This window comes from Vombatus ursinus, unplaced genomic scaffold, assembly GCF_900497805.2.
Source record: "Vombatus ursinus unplaced genomic scaffold, bare-nosed wombat genome assembly UNPS02014812.1, whole genome shotgun sequence".
Taxonomy (NCBI): domain Eukaryota; kingdom Metazoa; phylum Chordata; class Mammalia; order Diprotodontia; family Vombatidae; genus Vombatus; species Vombatus ursinus.
In genome coordinates this window covers 35193191-35219094 of record NW_020954590.1, presented here as the reverse complement: position 1 = coordinate 35219094, position 25904 = coordinate 35193191, and positions in this window count along the sequence as shown.

Genomic DNA, 25904 nt, shown 5'->3' with positions numbered 1-25904 from the left:
TCTCTCTGTCTGTCTGTCTCTCTGTCTGTCTGTCTCTCTGTCTGTCTGTCTCTCTGTCTGTCTCTCTGTCTGTCTGTCTCTCTCTCTCTGTCTCTCTCTGTCTGTCTTTCTTTGACAATTGGGGTTAAGTGACATGCCCAGGGTCACACAGCTAGTAAGTGTCAAGTGTCTGGTTTGAGACCGGATTTGAAATTGGGTCCTCCTGACTCCAGGGCCGGTGCTCTATCCATTGCACCACCTAGTTGCCCCTATAATAAACATTTTTTAAAGAAAAAAAAAATGTTCAGCAAAACTAAGAATGTATTATAAAGAATCTGTTATATCCAGTATTCCGGAACTATGGGATCTCTCTTTTTTTTTTCCTTTGTGAGGCAATTGGGGTTAAGTGACTTGCCTAGAGTCACACAGTTAGTAAGTGGTATGCGTCTGAGGCTGGGTTTGAACTCGAGTCCTCCTGACTCCAGGGCTGGGGCCCTATCTCCTGTGCCACCTAGCTGCCACTGGGATCTCTTTTCTACAAAGAAACTAGAGGCAATTTTGTTCTAACATTTTGCAACTAACATTTTGTAGCATTCAGTTTTGACTGTTTTTTATTATTGTTCTTTTTATTTACATTGTTGTGGTCATTGTGTATATCGTTTTCTTGAATCTGCTTACTTTACTCTGTATTAGACTGTATACATCTTTCCATGCTTCTTTATATTCATCGTATTCTTTGTTTCTTATAATATAGTAACATTCCTTTATATTCATATGGTTCAATGGAAAGAATTGTTGGATGTATCGCTGGAGGATCTGATATCTGTGTGTACTTGGACAAGTCACTAAATCTCTCAGGGCCTTAGTTTTCTCAACTTTCAAGGAAGGAGTTGAACCAGATGGCCTCAAAGGTACCTTTGATATATAAATCTAGGATCCTCTATAATGTAATTTGTTTAGTCATCCCACCAATCAATGAGATATACTTTATTGCGAGTTCTTTTCACTATAAAAATATTGCTATGAATACCTCGCGCATATGGGACCTTTCTTTTTTCTATTAGTTATGTGCTAAGCAATGGAATCTCTGGATCGAAGGATATGGACATTTTGGTTCCTTTTATTACATCATTCTAAATTGCCTTCCAGAATGGTTCACTGTTTCTCTTCTCCACTAACCATGTATTAGTGTGTCCTTCACACCACAAGCCTCTCAGCATTGATATTTTTTTTCATTTTTCACCTTTGCCAGTCTCAGAGTTGTTTTGGTTTGCATTTCACTAATTATTAGTGATCTGGAGCATTTTTTCATATAGCTGTTTATAACTTCTGATTCTTTTGAAAGCTTTTGATTCATATCCTTCGATATCATCTGCTATTCTTGTGTTTTTTATATTATGACTTTAATATTTGAATCATATAACCATTTTGAATTTTCCTATATAGTATGAGATGTTAATTGAAACATAATTTTTGTCAGATGACTTTCCAATTTTCCTAGTAATTTTTGTCAAAAAAACAGAGTTCTTTCCTAGGTAATTTATATTTTGAAGTTTATTGAAAAACACTTGGTTATTGACTCCAAATATTTCTGATTCTTGTGCAGTCTACTCCATTGGTATACTTTTCTATTTTTATTTTAAAAAAAGCTGGCAAAATGTTTTTGATGGTTACTGCTTTATGATGTAGTTTGAGGTCTGGAAGTGTTGTTATGCCTTCATTTATACTTTTTTTTATTGTTTCCCTCGATATTCTAGATTTTTTGTTCTTCAAAATGAATTTTGTTATTTTGCTTGTATCTGGTAGTTTGATTAGAATGTCATGAAGGCTATACATTATTTTGTTGGCACAGCCCATTCATGAAAACTGAATATCCCTCCAGCTCTTTATGCTGTCTTTTTTTTTATAAAAAGAATACATTAGATTAGATCTATGTAGATATTAAATGCTTTTATATTTTGATGCCTAAATAGTTTATGCATTTTACTTTGAATGGGACTTTCATTTCTATTACTGTGTCTTGTAGTTCATAATTACCACTATTTTAATTAGTTATTTGCTGATTCTCTAGAATTTTCTAACTAAACTATTATGTCATCAGGAGACAGAGGTTGTTTTTGTCTCCACTTTGCTTATATTTGTGTCTTCTTATTTTTCTCATCTTTTTGCTATCACTAACATTTCTAGAAATATATAAACAGTGGGAAATACTGGGACAATTCTCCTATTTACTAGGAAAGTTTCTAGTGTTTACCCAGTGCTTTTAATATTAGCTTTTGGTTTTAAATAAATACTTTTTATCATATATAAAAAAGATCTGACAACATTTTGTAGGATTTTTATCATACATTAGTATAGTACTTTGTTAAAAGCTATTTATGCATCTATTGATACAGTGCTTTTAAATATGATTATTCCATTCATTGTTTATTAATGTTTACTCTTTTTTTTCATTCCCAGTATAAATGCAAATTGATCATAGCAAATGACTTTTTTTGGGATAAATTAATGTAGTCTTGCCAATATTTAATTTAACTTTTTAAATAATTATACTGGTCTGTAACTCTATTTCTTTGCTTTATCCTTCCCCACTTTAGATATTAATAGACTATATTTGTGTCAAAGGAGGAATTTGGTAGAGTGCTTTCTTTTTCTATTTTTAAGCATAAGTTGTGTGATATGGGTATTAACAGTTTTTTAAAAAGTTTGATAGAATCAGCCTACAAATCCATTTGGACTTCATTTTTCCTTTATAGCTATTTCAATTTCCTTTTCTGGGATTGGATTAAGATCTCAATTTGATATTCTATAAATGGTGGTTATATAGATATAGATATTCCTCCATTTCTTTTGAAATGTCAATATTCTTGGAATATGACATAATAGCTTCTAATTTTCTTTTTATTTTCTCTTGGTTTGTTGTGATTTCACCTTGTTTATTTTTATTTTGTTAATTTGATTTTCTTTCTACTTTATTTTCAGTTTGACTAAAGATTTACTTATTTTGCTTTATCAGTTTGACAGTCATTTCATTTTCTACTTTATCTGTTTCTGGCATGATTTTCAAGATTTCATCTTTTTTTCTTGGGTTTATTTTTTTGCTTGATAATTTTTAAAATTGTATAATCAGTATGTTCCTCCTTTTTCTATTTTGTTAACATGTCTCATATTATTGTTGTTTTTATTCTGAAGAATTTAGCTGGATCCCAGAAATTTTCATATGTTGTCTCATTTCCATCATGTTTCATATAATTATTGTTTCTGTGATTGGTTCCTTGTCCTATTCATTATTTAGCACCTCATTATTAAGTCTTAATTTAAGTTTGTCTTTTCTTGCTTTACATGAATTACTCTTTTGTCATGGTATGATCTATATCGGGTATGTTTAGTATTCTGCTTTTTTATGCTTATTTGAATTTGTCTTTGCTTTAATACATGGTCTATTTCTGTAAAAGTCCATGTACTGTTCGTGTGTGTGTGTGTGTGGTGTATATCTCATACTATTTTTTGTGTTGCTATCTATATCTTTTTGCATTCCAGTTTTTTTTATGAATTTAGATGTTATCTGGTGTGTGTATGTTTAACATTGATATTTATTTATTGTCTTTGATTTCTTTAAACATAATGTAAGTTTCTTGTTTATCTCTATTGATACAATGCATTTTTATTTTTTCTTTCTGATGCAATGACTGTTAATTCCTGCTTTTTTTGATTCATCTAATACAAAATGGAGGTTTTAGCTGATAACATTAGAGAAAAAGACAGTCCTGGCTCCTCGGGAGTACCCATAGAATGCTGAGGAAGGAGTCTTGATTACTTTTTAAACCTAGAATATTAGTATGTTTGGACTTAACTCTCCTCAGTGCACTCGCATTCTCCCAGAGTTGCACTAAAATTGATGAAAGTTAGGCTTCTGTTTTCTTGTATTTGTACTTCTAGTATTTTTAAAATTTCCTTCCAAGTAATTTAGCCTGAGACTCGGTTATCTCATCTGTAAAATGGGAGTAATAGTAACTATCTCAAATAGTTGTGAGGAAAAATGCTATAATGTAAGTAAAGTACTTTGAAAACCTTAAAGGGCTATATTAATGCTAGCTATTCATATTTCACATGAATTCAAGGTAGATCTTTCACCACTTTTGTTGCCTTCTTTTTTATATTCTCCAGTTTCACAATGGCCTTCCAAAAACAATGCTGGCTAGAAATGAACATAAAACTTCAAATGTGTTCTTACCATGATAGAATTCCTGTCTTTTTTTTTTTTATGTGAACTACTTTATCATCTAGAGTAGAAATTCACACAGAGGAAGATGCAACAGGAAAACATCTATTTTCAGATAAAAATCTGAGGTTAAAAATCTGTTCTTCTTTCTCTCCTGTTATATAAATCCTACCCATTTCCTAACTCTATTTCATCTCTTTCATGCATAAAAACCTATTCAAGGAGTTCTAAATATTGATTTCTTCCTTATTTGACCACTTGTATGATTTTTATTTAATCCAAACATTTTGGCCCTAGATTTTATTCTTGTGTTGTTTTTCTGTCATATCCAACTCTTTGTGACCCCATTTGGGGTCTTCTTGGCAAAGATACTGAAATATAATTTCTTTCTCCAGCTCCTTTTACAGATGAGGAACTGAAGCAAATAAGGTTAAGTAACTTGCCCAGGTCACCCAGCTAGTAAGTGTCTGAGGCTGCTTTTGAACTCGGGCTCTTTTGATCCCAGGGCCAGTTCTCTATCCACTGTACCACCTAGCAGCCCCCTTGATCCTATATTACATAATGTTTAGCATTATATTATATTTTGCCTTATACTTCAACAATGTAAGCACCTGGTTTTGGGGAGATATAGGGATTCCATTAACCAATGCCACTATTCTACAATTTAGGAGATTTTTTTTAATCACTGTTGCTGAAAAATTCAACAACTTGTGACCAATCTGGTGATAATCATCCCTTATTTTACCTAGATTTGTACTTGGACAGCAGGCATATCATCTGGGCCCATCCTCAAAGCCTTTCCACAGTGATAGGACCTATCAGAGATTGTACTCTGGCATATACTTGGAGAACCTGCTATCTCTCTACAACAATGAGGAATCAGAGCAAGGCTATAGCCAATGAAGTCGTTTTGTATTTTATCCTTAAGGTTTTTGTTATAAAATTTAATTTTTCAACTAACAAATCATTTTTTTTCTTTCTTTTGCCCTCTCCCTTTGGAAAACAAACAAACAAACCCTTGTCCTATTTTGCACCCTGAGATATCATGCTTCATCATCACTGGTCCTCTGGAATTATAGTAATTGTGATAATTATATTCTTTAAATTTTCATGTGTGTTAGTTACATTTTCTCAATAAGGCTGAATGGTCTTTGAAAAGTAGATTTTATGTTGGATACCTTTCTTCCCCTATATCTGACAATGTTTTTAGGTCCAGTGTTTATCATAATAAATGCTTATCAAATTGATTTCAATTGAGCAATGAAATTATAACTCTAATTGTATTTCAGTATCTAAGGGTCTACTGGAGTCTAAGATATTATACGTAAGACACTGTCTCTTGATTCAACATCTTGATGTAGTGGAGATTCATTTTGCTTCTTCACAGGCTGAAGGAGGGAGGACATAGTTGTGTATAAAATGAATCATAACTTGAGCTTGATGAACGTGATTTTCAGCTAAAGAAAATGTCATGCAGCACAATGGGAGATCACCAGTACAGTTCAAGATCTGTGGGAAAGCATTTAACTATATGGTAGAGGCCAAATAAGTCACTTCCATTTACATAATTGTCTGACATCATGGTCAGAATGTTGCCCCAATTATGCAGGTATTTTTAAAAAATTGAATATTGAATCTTGGAAATGACCTTATAGATCAGCTGCTCCAACCTCTGATTTTACAAATGAAGAAGCTGAGGCCCAGAGCACCTGGGTGATGTATTGTATATACCTCTGGGGAGTAAGCACAGAATCAGCACTTTTAGATAAAGAGCCTGCAAGATAAACAACTTGTTAGCTTCCTGTTAAAAGTTCTATTCAGTATGAATGATTTAATTTTCTGCTTTTAGAGCTATATTAAATTATATCGTTTACCAAAAAAGTTACTGGTAACTGGAAGTCATTATCAAGATGAATCTTGGAGGACAAAAATTAAATTACTTGGTTCTCATCTGCTTAGAGGTAAAATGGTATATTTCTGTTAAAAATTTTTCTTCAAAATCATGAAATTTAAACAGAATTAATTTGAGTTAATATTGTTTGTTGGAGAAGATATGAGAATACTCCAATCAGGTCTTTTGTTACTTTGAATATCTAAATGTAAAATCAGTGATGACTTGAGGTACAACACCAGGACAATTAAAGAAATCAACTTGAGATAAAACAAGGAAAATGTACTTAAAGACATATTGACTCCTTCCCTGAGAGGGAGTGGGAGCCAAAGAATTATAGAATTAGAGCCAGGAGGGACCTCGGAGGTGACTGAGTTCAAACCACCTTTTCTCCAGTCTCCAATTTTGCAGATGGGGAAATTTAGGCACAGGGAGGTTAAATGATTTGCCCAGGGTCACAAAACTAGTAAGTGTTCTAAGCAGGACTTAAACCCAAGACTTCAGTGTTTCCTTAGATCAGTGATTAAGAGACAGGATTTGGAATTAAATGTTCTAGATTTGTCCTATGTCTGCTACTAAATTGCTTGCTTTTGATCACATCACTATTGTTTATTTTGCCATATTTTCCCCTTAGTCTCTTTTTCTCATCAGCAAAATGAGAGCTAATAAATAGACATAACATTCTTTTGTAACTATGATTAATTCATTTAATGTACTAGGGCCAGGAAAAAAACATATAGGGCATTCACAGGGCATGGTCTATGCTTTCTAGCAGGTTTCTTTTATTTTTTTTTTGTTTAAAATTCTTACTTTTTTTATTATGACCTAAATTATTATTTGGGCAGCTAGGTGGTGCAGTGGATAGGACAATGGCCCAGGAAGACATCTTCTTGAGTTCAAATCTGGGCTCAGATACACACTAGTTGTACAGTCCTGGACAAGTCACTTAACCCAGTTTGCTCAGTTTCTTATCTGTAAAATGATCTGGAGAAGGAAATGTCAAACCACTCCAGTATCTTTGCCAATAAAACCCCAAATGGGGTCACGAAGAGTTGGACATGACTAAAACGACTAAATAACAAACCATTCTTTTCCCAGTAATACCATATGGCTACAAATCATAGAACATCACAATCTCAGAAGAGTAAAAATTATAGTTGATCTAAGAGGCAATGGAAAAGAGACATGTAGCAGACAGAAGCAGACCTCAGCATATTCCCAATGATGAAATGCTTGCAAGAAGTGGCATGAAAAAAATCTTGAAGGATAAATGTGATCAGAAAGGGATGTGGGCAAGTCATGTACTGAGAACAGACTAGCAGATAAAAAGCCTGACTGCTACATGGAGACCTACAAAACGATGAAAGGTTTAGATGGAGAATTTTAGTGTGTCGGTTAGATTTTCTGGGGAGAATTTGTAGAACTGCATGGCAAGAATCAATATACTATGCCACTTGGCACAGCAGCTTTTTCAAACCATTTCATCCTTAAACAAATCTCTCCATATCTCCTCTTCCCCCAGCCTCTCAGCTGAGAACACAGCCTTACATTTTACTGAAAAAACTTGAGGCCATTTACTGAGCATTCCCTCTCCAAGACACTCCATCTCCCAACTCCCCAACTCGACATTTTCACTAGCTGCTCCTTGCATTCCTAAAATTCTCTCCCCCATCATCTCCACCTCCTGATTTCTTTCAAGTCTCAACTAAAGTCCCATCTTCTACAAGAAGCCTTTTCCAATCCCTTTAATTCTAACGCCTTCCTTCTGTTGGTTATTTCCAATTAATTATATATATATATATATACATATATATATACACACACACATAGGAAATTAATATACTATTATATATTCTATATATAGGAATAAATACACACATATACACACATAGTTGTTTGAATATTGTCTCCCCACTCGACCATGAGATCTTTTAAATCAAGGACTATTTTTGCCTTTCTTTGTATTCCCAGGAATAATGCCTGGCACACAGTAGGCATTTAATAAATGCTTTTTAATGAGGAGGAGGAAGAGGAGGGGCTCTGAATATTTTTTTCATCTGGTTTTTGGAAACAGAGTCAAGTTTAAGAAGAAAAAAAAAAGGCAACATGTCAGTGACCCAGGAATAACATGAGTCACTAATAAACAATAGGGAAGCTTTTTAAGTTTCCTTCAATAGGATAGAATATATTAGATTACAATAAATGTTCCCATGTCATGTCTCATAGTAAAGGTTTGGAAATATATAAAAGAAAACAAGTTATATATTAATATTTATTAATCTTTTCCCCAAATTTGAAAGTATAGCCTGATGCCTACAGTATATGGGATATGCTAGAGGGGTTGACCACGTTGTTCAAATGCCAAACATATGCTTGCCAAAAATACTATTTTATGGAGAACTCATATAGGGCAAGTGTTCATACAGTAGTCAGAAAAAATGAAATAAGGATACTCTCAAGGTCTCTCTTAAGAACTTTGGAATTGGGGGACAGCTAGGTGGTACAGTGGATAGAGCTCTGGCCGTGGTGTCAGGAGGACCTGAGTTCAAATCCTGTCTCAGACACTTGACACTAGCTGTGTGACCCTGGAGAAGTCACTTAATCCCAGTGGATTCACTAAAAAAAAAAGCAAAAAAATAAAAGAACTTTGCAATTGATTGTGACATGGGAGACACTGGCACAGTACCACCCAGCATGGCATGCCCTCTTCAAAGAAAGTGCTGTGCTCTATGAGCAAAGCAGAATTGAAGTACCTCAAAAGAAACATACGATGTACAAATGTAGAGAATCCACCCCAAATGTTCATATGGACTATTTGTGCCCAACCTGTAGTTGATCATTCCAAATTCATGTTGGTCTCATTAGCCACAGTTGGACGCGCTGTGATTCTAACAGTGAGGTCATTTTGGTTCCCTTCAAGAATGAAGGACAACAACCACTGGATAATGACTTTTTCCCATTGCATCTTGTTTTGATGAATTCCTACTGCCTTTCCTCAAAAGAAAATTTGTCAATCCACATCACCTAATATAAATATGCTGACACTGCGGTTGCATGTCAGTCCGAGATTATTCTGGGAGGGCTATCTAGGGTATCAAAACAAACAAATAAGAGTTTCATTTGGTTTGCAAACATCAGCCTAAGCAAACCTCTTCTACTCAGTAAGCTGTGGTGGTCATGTGGCAGTCAGATCTCATATTTATAACTCTGTAAGGAGAGCATGGGTAAACTGACCCTTCATTTTGGATTCTTTGATTGTTACGCTTAGCGCTGCAGGGAAATTTATATAACCAATCACCAGAAGCCTGTCTCTTCCAATAACCTCCTTTCCTACTGCATTTCTCAGGGCCAGGATGCAGTGCTCATTTGAGTAGGCAGCTGGGATGGTAATATTCCATAGGCCAAATGGCTTCTCTCTTAGCTTTTTTGGTAGCGTTCCTCTCTTTCTGTTTTTGTAAAGGATCAGTCTTTGGGAAGCATTATTCTCCAATTACATAGTCTTCTCATCTCTGGGCTTAATTGTATTCCATTTTCATAGATTGAATTTCTCTAGACTTGTGTCCATGCGGAACAAAAGCAATTGTGCCAGGCATCTGTCAGGACCCATTCAAGAGTAGGAGGAAGGGGCAAGGGAAAGGGAAAGCATGTCCACATTAGCTGTACTCTTGGTGGTCAGATAACATGAGCCCAGTCGAAATGGGGAGTCAGAGTCATGTGATGAGGCTGGACTATATGGGCTCCTTGGCTCCTCTGTTAATCCTTTGAAACTCCTTCTCTACTCCAGTTACATTGGGTTCACCTTCCTGAGTTCAAATCTGGCCTCAGATACTTATTAGCTTTGTGACCCTGGGCGAGTCACTTAACCCTGTTTGTCTCAGGTCCTCATCTGTCAAATAAACTGGAGAAGGAAATGACAAACCACTCCAGTATTTTTGCAAAGAAAACCCCAAATGGAGTCACTGAGAGTCTGACATGTCTGAAAGGCTGAACAACAACATCCAGTAATTGCCCTGACCTCCTGATTGGTGAGAATTCACCATATCTGGCCTGATCCAAACCCAGAACACTATTTTCTGATCATCTTTATGCCTTGCTGCTATCACCTTTCCATTTCTACACCCGGAATATTAATTAAATCAACGTTACTATTCATGGGAAATGTGTCAATCAGTTGTCCAATGACTCTATTCTATATTCCTATGATTTCCCAGACCAAAATACCCCTCTCTGACTATTGAATAGTAGTCATTCCCTAATGTTGTCATCCTTTGTTAGAATAGAAGCATCTTAAGAGTAGGAACTGTCTCGTTTTGAAATTGTCTCCCCAGTACGTAGCACAATGTGTAGCATAGAATGTTTTTTTTGTTTTGTTTTGTTTCTTTGCTTATTCATTCAGCTCATTGAGACCTTGACTATGCTGTAGAGTATAGTAAGCCATAGGGGACCGCTCTTCCTCATCCAGAACACACATAGCTAATACCCTTTTGGACACAAAGAGCACAAGTTTATGAATTCATAATCATGATATAGTTAGGTGGACTTTTGAATATATAATCTTCTTTCTGTATTTTCTATACTTAGACTTTTAAAATGCTTCACATAAACATTTTTGCACTGGGTTTCTAGTCCATGAGTATGATCTTTTGAAGTAATACAATAGAAGAGACCTCAGAATGAAGGTGTCTAGTCCAGCCACATCAGAGCATCTGACCCCTAACAGGTAGGTTGGTCATTCAGTCTCTTATTGAAGACCTCTAGTGATGAGACATTAGCTACCTCCTTAAGCAGCCCATTTCACTTTGGACAATTCTGATTGGGAGGCAGCTTTTCCTTACATAATAGCCTGTAACAATAATAAGTTTATTTTAAGTGAAGGGGGGGCATATAATGGCACCTCAAGCCCATGTGCTTTCTTCCTCTGCTGTTTTACGCAGTTCTATTAAACAAAGATTTGAGATAACAATCAAAACCTGAGTACCTAAAATTTAGGCAGAGATTTAATTCTCTGCTTTAATTATAATATATATATATATATATATATATATATATATATATGTATGTATATGTATATGCTATTTGAAATGTTTGGGTACATAAGCAGTCAAGTATGTTACTTCTGTTAAGAGGTCAGCACTGAGAGGGGGAGTCAAGAAAAAAACTATTATCACTGCCCCAATTCTTAAGGAGGTGGATGTAACCAGTGGTGTGAGTCTAGTCTTCTGCTTCAGCATGACTGTCGGTTTCTCCTTCACCTCTCCCTTCTCAGTACTGCTCAGTCCTATTTTCTCTTTCCCTTCTTGTCAGTTGCGCCTGGGCTCTTGATAGTTTCTGGTTCATGTCTTGATGTCTCCATGTCTTCTCCACTGCCAGACATTTGAAATCTCCCCTCAGTTCTGAACTAGCTCCTGCTTTTAATATAAGCTCTTTGGGAAAGTTCAAATCTTTCTCTTTCAGTTAGAAGAGACTTCCTGTCTCATCTAAATGAAATAAATATCTTTGAGGCAAAGAGGTGTACAAGCCATGTTCACATGTCATCGATCTGCTTAGTGCCCTGTAAGGTAGAATCCAGAACAATGGATACAAGTTGCCAAGAGGTGGATTTCACCTCTATAGAAGTGAGGGGAGGACTCTACTGATTGTCCCACCCCACTTAAAAGTAATTACCCTTGTTAAGTAAGAATATTTCTTGATAGCTGAGTGACTCACTTCTTGCCTCCAAGTCTCAATTTCCTCATCTTTAAATGGGGTCAATAATGCCAGTGGTACTTAGCTCACAGAGATTTTGTGAGAAATTTGATTTGATATGTCACTTGCATAGTAGCACAGATTTACTGGTTCCAAAACTCAGATTAAATGACACCTCTGACTCTAGACCTTTCCTGACCTTCCCACTCCATTACTAACACTTCTTTTACAAATTATCTTGCATTTATTTTGTCTATATTTTGTATAGACTTATTAATATGTATGGGGCAGCTAGGAGGCACAATGGATAGAACACTTGGCCTGGAGTTAGGAAGATTTCCTTTTCCTGAGTTAAAATCTGGCCTCAGACACTTACTCGCTGTGTGACCCTAGGCAAGTCATTGGTTTCCTCATCTGTAAAATGAGCTGGAGAAGGAAATGGCAAACCACTCCAGTATCTTTGCCAAGAAAACTCCAAATGGGGTCACTGGGTTGGACATGACTGAAACAACTAAACAACACAACAAATGTGTGCGCTTGTGTGTGTGTGTATGTATATATACACTTATATCTAATGTATGTATGTATGTATATATGTTTATATACATGTATACACATTTCTGGGTAAGCATGTATCACCTCATAGAAGGGCAGTAGACTAGAGTTTCCCTCTTTGGGGGTAAGGACTATTTCATTTGGGTCTGTGTACCAAGAGTGCTTATCATAGTGCTTTATACATAGTAGGTTTTTATTTAATAAACTTTTGTTGATTAATTGATTTTTGACCCATCTACACTATCCCTTTTTTGTTTTTCTTCTCAATAGATCACATAGTTAAAAATGCCGCCTTTCTCATCTTTAGCATTTGTGGCCAGTATAAGCTTGAGGTTGATGTTACTCTTAGAAAACCATGCCATTCTCTATATTTATCCTCAGCTACATACCTTGGCTTCCATCTTCAGGACATTTCTTTTAAGAATTTGAGCCGACAGATTAGTTCCCCTATATATTCACTATCTTTTTTAAAAAATGATTTCCATGGGTCTTAGATGAATAAACTTCCCCATCCCAGTGTATTTCAAAAAACTTTGCATATATAAGCAACTGAAAAATCTGACAAAAGCCCAACCACTAATTCACATACATTGGAATTTTCTGGTTCTGTCCCAAGTAATACTAGATTGTGTTGCCTTTCATGCCACATAGAGGCAAAGCTCCAGCATTCATCTGTAGGATATTTGCCTAAAGTTGTTTTTTCTAGTAGTTGCTGATTTGCATTGGTGAAACATTTCCTTGCCAGAGGATCATGTTCATGGTACTGTCAATCATCAAGGGACCTCAGAAGTTCTCTAAACTCTTCATTTAACAGATTGAGACATCTGAGGACCAGGCTGATTTACCTAACTGGCCAAGGTCATATAGATAATCAGTGACAGAGGAGGGATTTGGGCCCAGGTCCATGGATAGCAGAACCAGAGCTCTTTCTACTGCCTTCCCATACTGATAAAAATCATTGGTTTGGACTAAAATATTTTTTAAATGCTCACTATGAATATCCTTTCTTCAATTCAAAGGATCTATGATTTTAGCAATGTGAGACTGATACAAATCATTATCCTACCATAGCTCTGTGTGTGTGTGTGTGTGTGTGTGTGTGTGTAGCTATGACTTTAAAAGTTTATCATCCAGTGGCCAGCCTTCATGCTATTAACCCTTCCAGAAAACATTCTGAACAAGGGAAGTGAAAATTATTATTCAGTAGTAATAGCAGTAGCAGCAGCAGCTTGTTGTTATTGTTTGTCCTTCGTCCTTGAAGAGGACCATGACATCAGGAAGGTGATGCCATGACATGCAAGTGAATTGGATTTAGGTGAGGAAGGTTGTGCAAAGACACCAGCCTCACTTTCTCCTCCAGAGCCATCGGGGTCCAGTGGTGATGTATAGATCAGGACGCCTGGAGATGGCCTACAGCAGCAGCAGCATGTTAACAATAGTAGTAATAATTTCTTATTGTTCCATCTTGTACAGCTCTTTGTGACCACATTTGGGGTTTTCTTGGCAAAGATACTAGAGTGGTTTGCCATTTCCTTCACCAGCTCATTTTATAGATGATGGAACTGAGGAAAACAGGGTTAAGTGGCTTGTTCAGGGTCAGACAGCTAGTAAGTGTCTGACACTGGATTTGACCTTTCATCTTCCTGACTCCGGGCCCAGTGCTCTATCTACTGTGACACCTAGCTGCTCACAACAGTAGTAAAAGCTAACATTTAAATAGAGGGAGCTAGGTAGTATAGTCATAAAGAACTTAGTTTAAGCCCTGTCTCAGGCATTTACTAGCTGGGTGATCCTGGTCAAGTTATGTAACTTCAGTTTCCATCTCTTTCTCTGTAAAAGAGGAAAAATTACAGCACCTACCTTATAGAGATCACATGTAAAGTGATTTGCAAACCTTAGAGTGCTGCATATGCTAGCTATGATGATGATGATGTATTGGTGATGGCCCCAGACTGGCCTTCAGACAGATATACATGCGTATAGTCTCATATTAAGCTTGCACTCCATTTGTGTAACCTTTGACAACCAATGTTCCTTCCACCTCAACATGAAGAGATTGGAACACAGAACTTTGGGTCTTAGAGTAGTAGTAGCATGTCCAGCAAAGTACTCATTGAAGAATCATTGCCAACGTGTAAGTGACATAAATTTCTATTGAAATCACCACTTATGGAAAATACATTCAATTATTCAGATAGCACAATAGATTGGGCCTGGTTCAGGCCATGTCTGGAACTGAAATGAAATGAGAACATTTGAAACCAATCTAACAGCTGATAAAAGGAAGTTTACTTAGCCATGGCAGGGGCAGAAAAATCAAGGATAAAGTGTTCATTCATCTGAGCATTGCTTCCAAGTCTTGTTCGTACCGCTCCTCTATAATCTGAAGCTTCAAGGAAGGGCTCCAGGCCGTCTGTGTTCTGCCTATTTTTGTGCCCAAGTGACCAGGAAACCATATCAATAGTCCAGTCCTTAGTTTCTCAAGCCAATCAGATCTCAAGGACAGTTTCAACATATTTTTAAGGAAAAACTGTCCTAACTTGAGAGAGAAGGTTTTTTAAGATATTGTTCCTATCACACAAAGTATGTAATTTTACTCTGCAAGTACAAAGTTTAAAAGCACTTAGTTCTACTATTATGACATAAAAATGAATGACTACATAGATGAAACAAGAATATATGTCATTAGTATAACCTTAGAAACAACCTCTTCCAAATACATTCAGTGTATACAAATAGGGTCATAACAGGTAATTTTCCATTAATGAAGCCCTGGAAATAGTTATGGGGTAAATCAAATTCTAAGTAAATAAATGAGTAACAGTATCCAAGTCCCTGAACACCCTAGACAGGATAATGACTCTGAAATCATTAGGGTGGTTATGACCCTACATTTAAGCCAAATGTGGAATTTGACTTAAAATTACCATCCTGGTCAAAGATATGTACTTACCATTTGGGAGGATGGAATAAATAATGGTGTCATTTCCATATGGAAATAATGTACATTTTTTGAGCAAGTCTCCAGTTCTGATTTAGAACTCACAAGCTCAGACCTAGCTTCCAGAGGGCATCTGTGATACTGAATATGCCCTTTGGTTATGAAAGTGGTAGGTTAATTCCTTCCTTGTTTGATTTTGAAAATTACATTTAAAATAAGGCACCAAGTCACAATCTAGTCTGTAGAGAGAAATTTTCAGTTTTGCCCAGAGGGGATTATGTACATAATTTTCATTAACAATAATATGATTTTCAAATAGAATTCCCTAAACACCGGGCTGTGTATTCATCCATTACTGTCTGGTCTCCAAAACATGAAACTCCATTTCTAATACTGTTTTAACTGTGTCACAGCAGTTAGAACCCAATTATGATTAGTGTGACAAGCACAACTACGGATTTTGAGCCATCTAGATTGTGCTGAGATTATTTTTCCTGAAGCTATCCATATTGTATTAGTTTACAAATAGTACCCAATATTTCTATAATTGAAATTAGTTAAATACATTCTTAAAGTTTTAACATAAAGCTCATTAAATCCTTTTAAAGTAAATTTTAATACTCAATATTCTTACAGTTATAACTGCAACAATTAGGATTATTCAATCCATGTGCTTGGTACTGTACAAAAAATAAAATTGGCTCTAATTGTTATCCATTAGCCTCATAATCTATATTTGACAGTCAAGATACAAATATGAGAAAGGGATGGAAAGAATTTAGAGAAATGAAGGAGGCCAGGAATATTTGGTCTCTTTGCAAACCTGGCTATCTTAAGGTGACTAAGCTGACTCAGCATAGACTTCATTTTGTAGTTTAAGGAGGTATTTTAATGAAGAAAAGGCAAGCTAAGGAAGTGCTATTCACATAGGGCTGGCTATATGAGAAACCGATGACATTATGAAAGACCGATGATATTATGAAAGCATGAAATCGAGACAAAAATGAAGATGAATATCTCATTTGAATAGTGCTCTTGGGAAGAAAAAGACATAAACAAAGGATATGTGAATAATCTTGAAGGGAAAGATTGGAAGTTCAAATCTGATTTTAAAATAATAATGCAATAGGAAAAAGATGAAATAGAAATGATTTAGTAAATCACAGGTAAGAATGTAATACTTTCCAGATAGTGAAGCTTTTGGTTATAAGTATAGCCCCAGTCTTTCTTTGACATGGCCACCTATAATTTCCACCCAGGATCCACTCTTTAGGTCAGTATTCAAACCTGTGGCCATGAGCCCAAATTACTTGAAACGAGCATATACTTTATCTATTTGCTAGGACAATTAGAGGGCATAAAAGCAAAAAAGCAAGGTAAGTAAAAAGAAAAATTTCCCCTTGCTACTTTCAGAGATTTCTATACTAACAGTGGGAAAGAGGGGAGAAAATGTAAATATCCTGGAAAACTCATTCTTCTAAAGTTCCAGCCCATCTGGAAAAGGTTTCCACTTCCAATGCTGCTTTGTTGAAGAGCTGCTCCTGCCGTCTGTGGCTTCTCTGCTGAGCTGCTACTATCACTTGCTTTCTTTATAGTAAATTGAAGTTGTTAGGTGTCTTCTTACAAATACAGATTTATTATAGCTCTTTCATGAGTTATCCCCACAGTTTCAGGGCTCTTCCAGCTCTTTTTTAAAGTCAGGCCCATAACTACACCCACCCATCTCAACAAAAGTTATTCAGGTCAAATTTGTTTTTCTACATTTGGCTAATTTTAAGATTCCTGGCCAAGAATCAAGTAATCTCTGCCATGACTAAAGGTCCCATGGGGAAAGATCAATTCTCTATAGATTTGAATGACTTTGTAAAGTTTAAAATATTTTGAATCATGATTTAATTTTGCAAATTGAGAGTTACTTTGGCCCAGTGTAGGTAAAATAAGTCAGGCATGCTGATCTCTTAGATGCATCTAATTGATGTGAATTTCATGTGATGGTGAGATATTGTGCTGCTTTTTTTTTTTAAAGTAAAATTTTGAAAGCCTAGGCAGGGGTGGGAAGCCTGTGGCCTTCTAGATCCTCAAGTGTGGCCCTTTGACTGAATCCAAACTTCAAAGAACAAATCCTTTTAATTAAGGGGGGTTTGTTCATTGAAGTTTGTATTTATTCAAAGGGCTTGCTCTTGAGGACCCAGAGGGCCACATGTGGCCTTGAGGCCACAGGTTCCCCACTCCTGGCCTAGAGACTTAGAATTCTGGACAAAGTTTTGAGTAAGTGAAACTGGATCATGGCTTGAGATCCACTTTATGCATCACTGTATTTGAAACTGTGTTACATAAATATAGTGCATAAGCAGTATGGGTTTGGCACTGATGAACCAATTAAATGTTTGAGGATGCTGAGTTTGTATTCTGACTGCACAATGAACTCAGCAAGAAACTCTGGGAATGTTGTATGTGCTTTACTTTTCTACTGAGTAAAATGGGCAGTTAGTTGGCATAGGGCAGGTAGTTACAAAGTGGATAGAGTGCCAGGACTGAGTCATGGAGACTCATCTTCCTGAGTTCAAATCTGGCTTAGTTGTGTGACCCTGGGCAAGTCACTTAACCCTGTTTACCTCAGTTCCTCATCTGTAAAATGAGCTGGAGAAGGAAATGGCAAAACACTCCAGTGCCTTTGCCATGACCCCCATGAAGAGTTGGACATAACTGAACAATCACAAAATAAGTATAATAATAGTGAGTTACTTGGTGAGGTAATTATAACTAACTAATCTTGTGTTTGGTTTTCCACTTTGTGCCATTCTCTGGTCATGGAATGCTGACTCCCTTCTCTCATGATTGACCTCTATCTCTCATGTGGAAAAAAAGATAATCAATGGCGACCTTTGGCATGCGGGAATTGAGCTGCAGAGAGGAGTAGGATCAAGGAGCCCAGATGAATGACCTGCTCAAGAGATATTGTTCTAAGAGTGAGGCAATGTGAGGATGCCGTGAGAAGAGAAAAGATATCAGGGCCCTGAATACTACAGCCACGAGTTGCCTTAGCCACATGTGGTCTTGTGTGTGTGCCTGACAAAAGAGCATGTCCTTTCTTTGTGCTCACTCTTACCACCAATGCTGTGGGATAGTTCACCCCAGGTAAATTAGGGGAATATTTTGTAGCTCTTTAAAAATTATGCCATTTTAGTAAATGTGCCTTAGTTGTGACCTAATGGTGTTTACAGTCTGACAATTAAAGATAATGGCACTGATAAGGGCTCAGGAGCTATTACTTTAGGAATGCAGTCACAAAGTATTTGCACATGGGAATAGGTCCCCCTTTGGGGGACTTCTAAGTCCAAGTGTGAATGTGAATAGGGGATGGAGAGGGAGAATTTTACACACACACACACACACACACACACACACATGCATGCACACACATGCACGCACACATGCATGTGTGTGTATGTGTACCTATATATGTATGTATATAAAGAATCCATGTGGCATAGAGAATAGAAAACTGGTCTAAAGTCTAGAAGACCTGGATTCAAGTCTTGACTCTGATAAGTAATAGATGTGTGACAGTGGGTAAGTTATTTGCCTTTTCCATAGCCCAGGCAACTACTCAAGACTCTCAGTTGAGTTACCAGTCTGCACCAGAGTCAGAGAGTCAGTTAGTGAGCATTTAAGTGCTTTCTATGACCAGGCACTGTGCAAAGTGCTGGGGATACAAGGAAAGGCATATGAAGGTATCTGCCCTCAAGGAGCTCAGAATCTAATTGGGAATGCATGGAAAATACATAAAAAGAAGCTGAAAGTCTGACAGCTGAGGTGGGAAATGATCTCAGGAGGTGAGAGTTTGAGTTGATTTCATCTTACAGAATGATGTTTCTGGAGATCCTGAAGTCCAGGAAAGTAACCAGGTGGCAGATGTGAATTAAGTTGTGGAGGATTTAGGAGGAGATCTCCAATGTTCACCCTCCACTCTCTCCAAGCAGAAGGAGGGAGAGAGATCCCAGGGGCAGGGGCTGTTGAGGAGGTGTGAGTTTCAGAGTTGATTTCATCTTATAGAATGATGAGTTTCTGGAAATAATGAATAGGAGTATAGCTGCACCGAGGAAGGAGTTCCCACCCTGTTAGCATCCCACATTAAAGAAATCATAAATATACACCCTTTCCAAAATAAACAAACAACCATGGTAGTGCCATTACTATGTAATATAATTGATATTCTGTCTGTTAGAAGTTTGAATCAAGGCCATGTCACTTGACAGTTGGTACATAAGTGAATGGAAGAGCTATTTTCTAGCCAGAATGCTTAGATATAAAGATGTAAGGTGAAAAAAGGTTGTTAACGCATTGCTTAGAAAAAGAGATGCTATGATGACTGGGAACTTTTTATTCCAGGAATAGATAATGGACATGTGATTTCACTGACATAGGGCACTCTCTCTACTGATGCAGGTCATACTTTCTCTGCAACTTAAGCATGAAGAAGTTGTCTAGAGCACTGAGAGAATAAAGGACCTTCTCAGGGACTCGCAGTCATGTATATATGTTGGAGGCAGATCTTGAACCCAGGTTTTTGGCTCTGTGACCCCCACATCACATTGCCTCTCCATAGATAAAACCAAGAGTTAATTTCATTCCAGTTCATAAATGTATAAAATGTAAGAATGTCCATGCCAAAACTACTAAAATGGACCGCAACAAGACCATGGAAAATTAAACCCACTTCCAATTTCCACTTATTCCTCGTCACAAAAATAAGTAGGCAAACATTTTCTATATTAGGTCTTTCTTAATTATCTCTAATGAGAGATGAGAGAATATATGATTCTATTTCCAGAAGACATGATTGAGGAGGAATCATAACGTTTTAGAGCTAGAAAGAGCTTTAGAGATCACCTATTGCATAATCTCTCCTGTTCATAATTTTATTATATTGTCAACAAGCCCATACACTTTGATGAATGTATTTTAACCTGATCCCTAATGAATCTATTGCTATTCCACCCAATAAAAGGGAGTATCATTGAGTTTATTATAATTTTAGGGAGTTGATCAGAGGAGTTCACTAATCAGCTTCATAATGTTATTGGATATGGGATCTTTGTTTGGGACTTTGTGGAGGATGTGGACATGTTCTTTGACAGCATTATCAAGAAAACTGAGGGACATCTTACCGGGACGTGCTCACTGGTGATAAGGCCATCTCCTGGGGTTGAGTTACTTGGCTCAGACTACTATAGCTAGGAAGTACTCCTTTGTATAGGGCTTAATAAATTGGAGATGACTTGCAGAGTCAGATCTTTTTAGAGATATACTGAGAGACTGAACATCAGAGAGCAGCAGAACTAAGATCAGACCTAGGCACTTTTTGGGGAGGATGTTGAGGGAAAGACCATACATGCCCACAGTCTCCCTCTTGGAATCTATAATGGCTGCCTTGGACGAGAGGCACATCACAGTTACATATACTCTCATTCACATAGCCTAAGAAGAGACTTGTTGAACCCCTGAGTTGCTGGACCTTGAATTTCTTCTCAGCTATTAAGAGGCAATGATATAATCTCTCAACCTGAGAGATGGCAGCCCTGGAAAAAAGAATGATGTGGCCATGGGAGCTCCTGAACCTTGGCTTTCTAAAGAATTTCAAAACATTGTGAACCCCAACCTTCCTGGATAGAGGGGGGGGATTTACTAGATAATGCTCTTGGAGAGTTTGAGAACCCAGGCTTCTAAAAAGAAGTTCCTGGCATATTCCCATCTCTTGGTAAAAGAAGAATCAAATATGTAACTCTATAGCTAGGGGACCAATAAAAGATTAAACCATATTATGGAAGTGCAAAAACCTGAATTTTGCCCTTTGCTATTACCGTGAGTTGTTTGAACAGTACAAGTCTGATGGGAAGGGGCTGCCTTTCTAGAAATCCCAACTTTGTTTCCCTTATGACGGTAGTCCAAACCATATTGTGGCATATGAGTATCAAGTACTGTAGAAGGGCCCTGGGGGAAGACTGGTCTCATCAGAGAATCAAGAACATTGCATCAATAGTTTGTGGGCTACTGTGAGTACTTTCTACATGACTGCACTTTCTATGGGGTGAAATATTGTACTATACCTGATGAACATCATAGCTTGGACTGCTTGAATGGGAGCTGGGGACCTATTTATCCACATTTCTGGATATATAAAAATATATATATATACATATATATATATATATCATGCTATATTCATGCTATATTCTGAAATTTTCCAGGGGAAATTGGATAGGGAGAAGGCAAATCAAAGAGATTTAATTTTGAAGGGCTTTCCTCCAAAATTTAATCCTTGGAGTAAGCCTAGAACCTGGGGAATAGGACCACGGGTTACACAGATGAACCTATTTTCTGACAAATATCTTTCATAAAAACTTGTGTTTTGAAAATCATCTATCCCTAGGGTACTTTCATAGATAACACTCTTCGTAGGAGTCATTTTTAGAACAGTGTAAATTATTTGCTGTGGAGCCTCGAATTTCACTTTTTTCTCCTCCAGTCTAGCAATTATAATACTTTTTCTCAGAAACAGTAGTGCCTCAGAGCAGTCACAATGAACCTGTTATGTCAAGTCATACATTCTTTTTTCACTCTCCTTGTATTCAGAATCAATAGGGCAATGTAGCCTAGGTTACCATGACGCACTCCAAAGCCAGGGAGGAATAGAATCCCAGGCCTACAGTTGATGAAAACTACGGGTTTGTAATACACAGATTATCCTTGGCAAGATACAGCAGCTTTTTGGGCCATTTGTGTTCTTAATCAATAGCTTAAATATCAATATCAATCAATATCAAATATCAATAGGGATTGATATTTAAAGCCAGTAGCACCTTAGTACCATTTGATTCCCCATACACACCCCTCCCCCCAGTTTCATTTCTACTTTATCAAATGACACCTCAAGAACAAGTTTTACAAATAATTTAAATCTAATTCAAATATCTTAGAGATTAATCATGCAATGGAAAAATCAGATAAAAACATTACATATTCTATGAGTTTATTCTCCCTATAAACTTCTACCAAGAACCCCTCTGATAATGATCTCTTAAAGCGGGGAAAGCAGCCAAAGATGTCAGGAGAAACTAGCATGACTAATAGCTAGGGGAGTTAGGTGTGTACTATTACTATTACCTACGCAGAAAATCTGTAAGGCTTATTCCTATAGGGACTGTACCTTTACAACAGGCTCATGCACCTGATAGAGAAACATCTTGAAGTGACCACGGCTATGCTGTGTCCTAAGTGGACACCTCTTTAAAAAAAAAAACCTGATGCCATCTCTGTTAATATCCTTTTCTCTTTTTTTTTTAAAGGTTTCTAGTACTTTTTTTCTGTAATGTCCATCCTGAAAAGAATTTTCTAGAAGAAAAGGAACACTTAAGAGAGAAGTGAGCAAAGCAATATGAACTTGAAAGAGGAAGAGAAAATGCATGTCATTCATAAATAATAGAAACACATTAATTAATTAGTAAATTGTTTCTACCCAAGGGAAACTGTCTTTGGCTACTAACATATGAATAAGTTGAAGGAGTTCCCTGTGATAAAGGTTTGCATAAAATGCAGAATATGATTCAGCAATAGGCATTGATAAGTAAAATATGTATTCTCCACCAATAGATGTGAAAGCATCGTTTTTTTCCTGGTAAATAAGCAATTTAAAATGCCAAAATTACTTACCCAATCCTTTTTTTGTTTCAGGAGGGGTTAATGATATTTGTGGTAAGGTATGGGGAAATGATAAACTTTCATAAATTACAAAGGTTTCATCTTAGCTAATCCCTAAGGCTAGATATGATTCTGGAGAAAGGTTGTGTGGTAATGTTTACATCATATATTTATGTCATCAGCCTTCAGAATCTGTATTCACAATGCTACTCCCTCTCACTATTGGTGTTAATGCAAATTATCTTTCAGATCTTAAGGAAAATATTGTACTATACTTTTATATATGTACATATATATACATACATAATATATATGTGTATGTGATTATATACATATACATAACCTTTCATTAGATGCCTTACACTACCGACATTCACCCACAGCCAATCCTAACCCCTGGGCCATTCATAACAATTCTCTGTTTCTGTGATCTTGAGGCTGAATATCTCTGGTAGAAGCCTGGAAACCCTGCAGACTCCATCTACTACATATTTATGTTACTGAATCACTAGCCAGAGATCTCAGCATGGGAGAGTGGATAGAAAGCTGGTTTAGGAGTCAGGCAGACTTGGATTCAAGTCAGGTTTTTAACATGTCCTACCTTAACTATGTGACCCTGGGAAGGAACACAAGCTCCCAGTGTCCTCAGGCACTCTCTAAAACAATAGATTGCAGATGAATTGTTTATCTGCATTGGTAGTACGAGATTCCACCCTGGGGAGTTCTACACCAAAGAAATCACCGGTTTGGATTACATGTAATAATAATAATAGCTCATGTAGGGAGAGACCCACATAGGAAGGCCCTCCAGCTTCTATGACTATCATGACTTAAGGGAGGGAGAATAGCCATCTCTAGCCTCTTCTCCCCCTCCCCACCTTCTCCAAGGGAGGCTTTAATTCCTGCTTGAGGAGAAACAGGGCAAAGCCCTGACCACTCTGCTCTTCTCAGAGGGAAGGAGTACTGGGCTCGAATTGTATCTATATTGTCCCTTAAATATTGTTAGTCTAGGGGTATGATGGGGTTCAATTTAACTTCTGATTGCTTTGTCATTATTGGGGAGGGAACCCTAAGCTCTCCATCCAAGAGCTTGTCCCCCCCCCTTCCCACAATGAACATAAATAGTGGATACCAAAGAAAACTCATTTATCCAAATTGGTCATGAAACAGAAATCAGAAAGTATGCTTAGGAGGATATATTCCAGATGACAGATTGACGAAGCTCTCCATTGGGAGCAAGATAACTCAGAGAGACAGAGTGTCCTAGATCTCGGTCAAGGGGAAACTCCCTCAAGTGTCTACTATAACAAGCCGGGGAGAGGGATGTGATGGAGCCTGCCGTCTCCTTTTATGTCTTCCCAGAGTCTTTTCCTTCAGCAACCTGATGTGAGGTTGGCCTCTTTCGTCTTCCATATAGAAGCTGGAAAACAGAAGCACCCAAAGCTCAAAGACCACCTGAAGCTAGAGGAGTCCCAAAGAAGACTGAAGAAGACTGAGGATCTCCTGTTCTCACTAACTCTGCCCATCCCTCATGCAGGGCAGGACACAATCTCCATCATTGAGGAAAGAGTGCCACACTAAAGGGCTTTGGGACAGGCATTACACCCACATTTACATAGCACTTAAAGATTTGCAAAGTTGTGCAGTTGCAGCCTTATCTTATCTTCACAATAACCTTCTATGAGGTAGGCACTATTATTATCCCTATCTTACAGATGAGGAAACATTCACCTCATTCAATCATTTATTTCCATGAGGCTTCATAGACACAAGAATTAGGGGAGCCCTGAGTAACTGGCCACGGTTAGTCAGGTAGTAGATTCTTGGATCTGTTAACTGAGCCTGGCCTTATCGTTCATTTTTTTTTTCTACTAGCATCACTATTTTTCTGACTATAGTGATTATTATAAATGTCATCCCCATCCCAACCCAGGAAAAAAAATCTACCTTGCAAGCCTTATTACGGCAATTTAGGATGAAATTTAAAAAAAAAAATAAAGAATAGTGTGAAGCAGCATTAAAGGGACCTCAACCAGGGTGCTTCCTAATGGCAAGATTAAAATATCAAAGACTACTGGTGGATTAGAGGGGCCTAGAGGAGCTGCCTTGGCCCTCCCGCGACTTTGGCCTGGACCCTGGGTAAAGGCAATAGCAACTGCCTCTGGACAGTCTCCACACATTTGCACCACCTTCTCCTGACCCCGGGAGACTGACAGAGCCTGGGATCTGTGCCCTTGTCATTGCCTCTCTGCCTGTGGTCAGCTTTTCTCCTTCCTAGCACAGCCTAGGCTCTGAAGCTGAGTGAGTGAACGAGTGGATAGATTCCAGTTCTGGTTACTCTAATGACATCTATTCTTCTGCACCCTACCCCCTCCTCACCACACACCTGTTTTTTACTATTGAGTCACTTGTTGCTCTGAAGCTTCATAGAATCACATAGCTACAAAAAGCAGAGAGGCCCTACCCAGGACTAAGATGGTGGAGAGGGGCCTGGACTAAAGCTGCTTCTCACAGTCCTGGCCTTTTGGTCTACTTTTTCTCACTGTTATTATTAGTAGGATTTTGACTATGATCATCATCCTAGATGTCATCCTCTCATGGAACAATTCTTGCAGTTTCAACTTAGAATTGTTTCTTTTTTCCCCTTTCTTCCTATCCTTCCTTTTCTTTTTTCATTCCTTTCAGTGAATGTAGGTAAGAGGGTAGGGGATCACATCTAGGGTGCCTCCCAGCGGCCAAATTAAAATAGTGAACTCAATTGATGATGACCTTTTTTTTTTTAATGTGCAGGTAAATATCTTTTACCATCTGATTTTAGATGAACCTGATGCCCACAGAGTGGCTGTAGAAGAACTAACCCAGTTGCCTTGGCCTTCCTGTGGCTTTATCTAGAACTCTGGCAGAATACAGCATTGGCAACACAGCAGCTA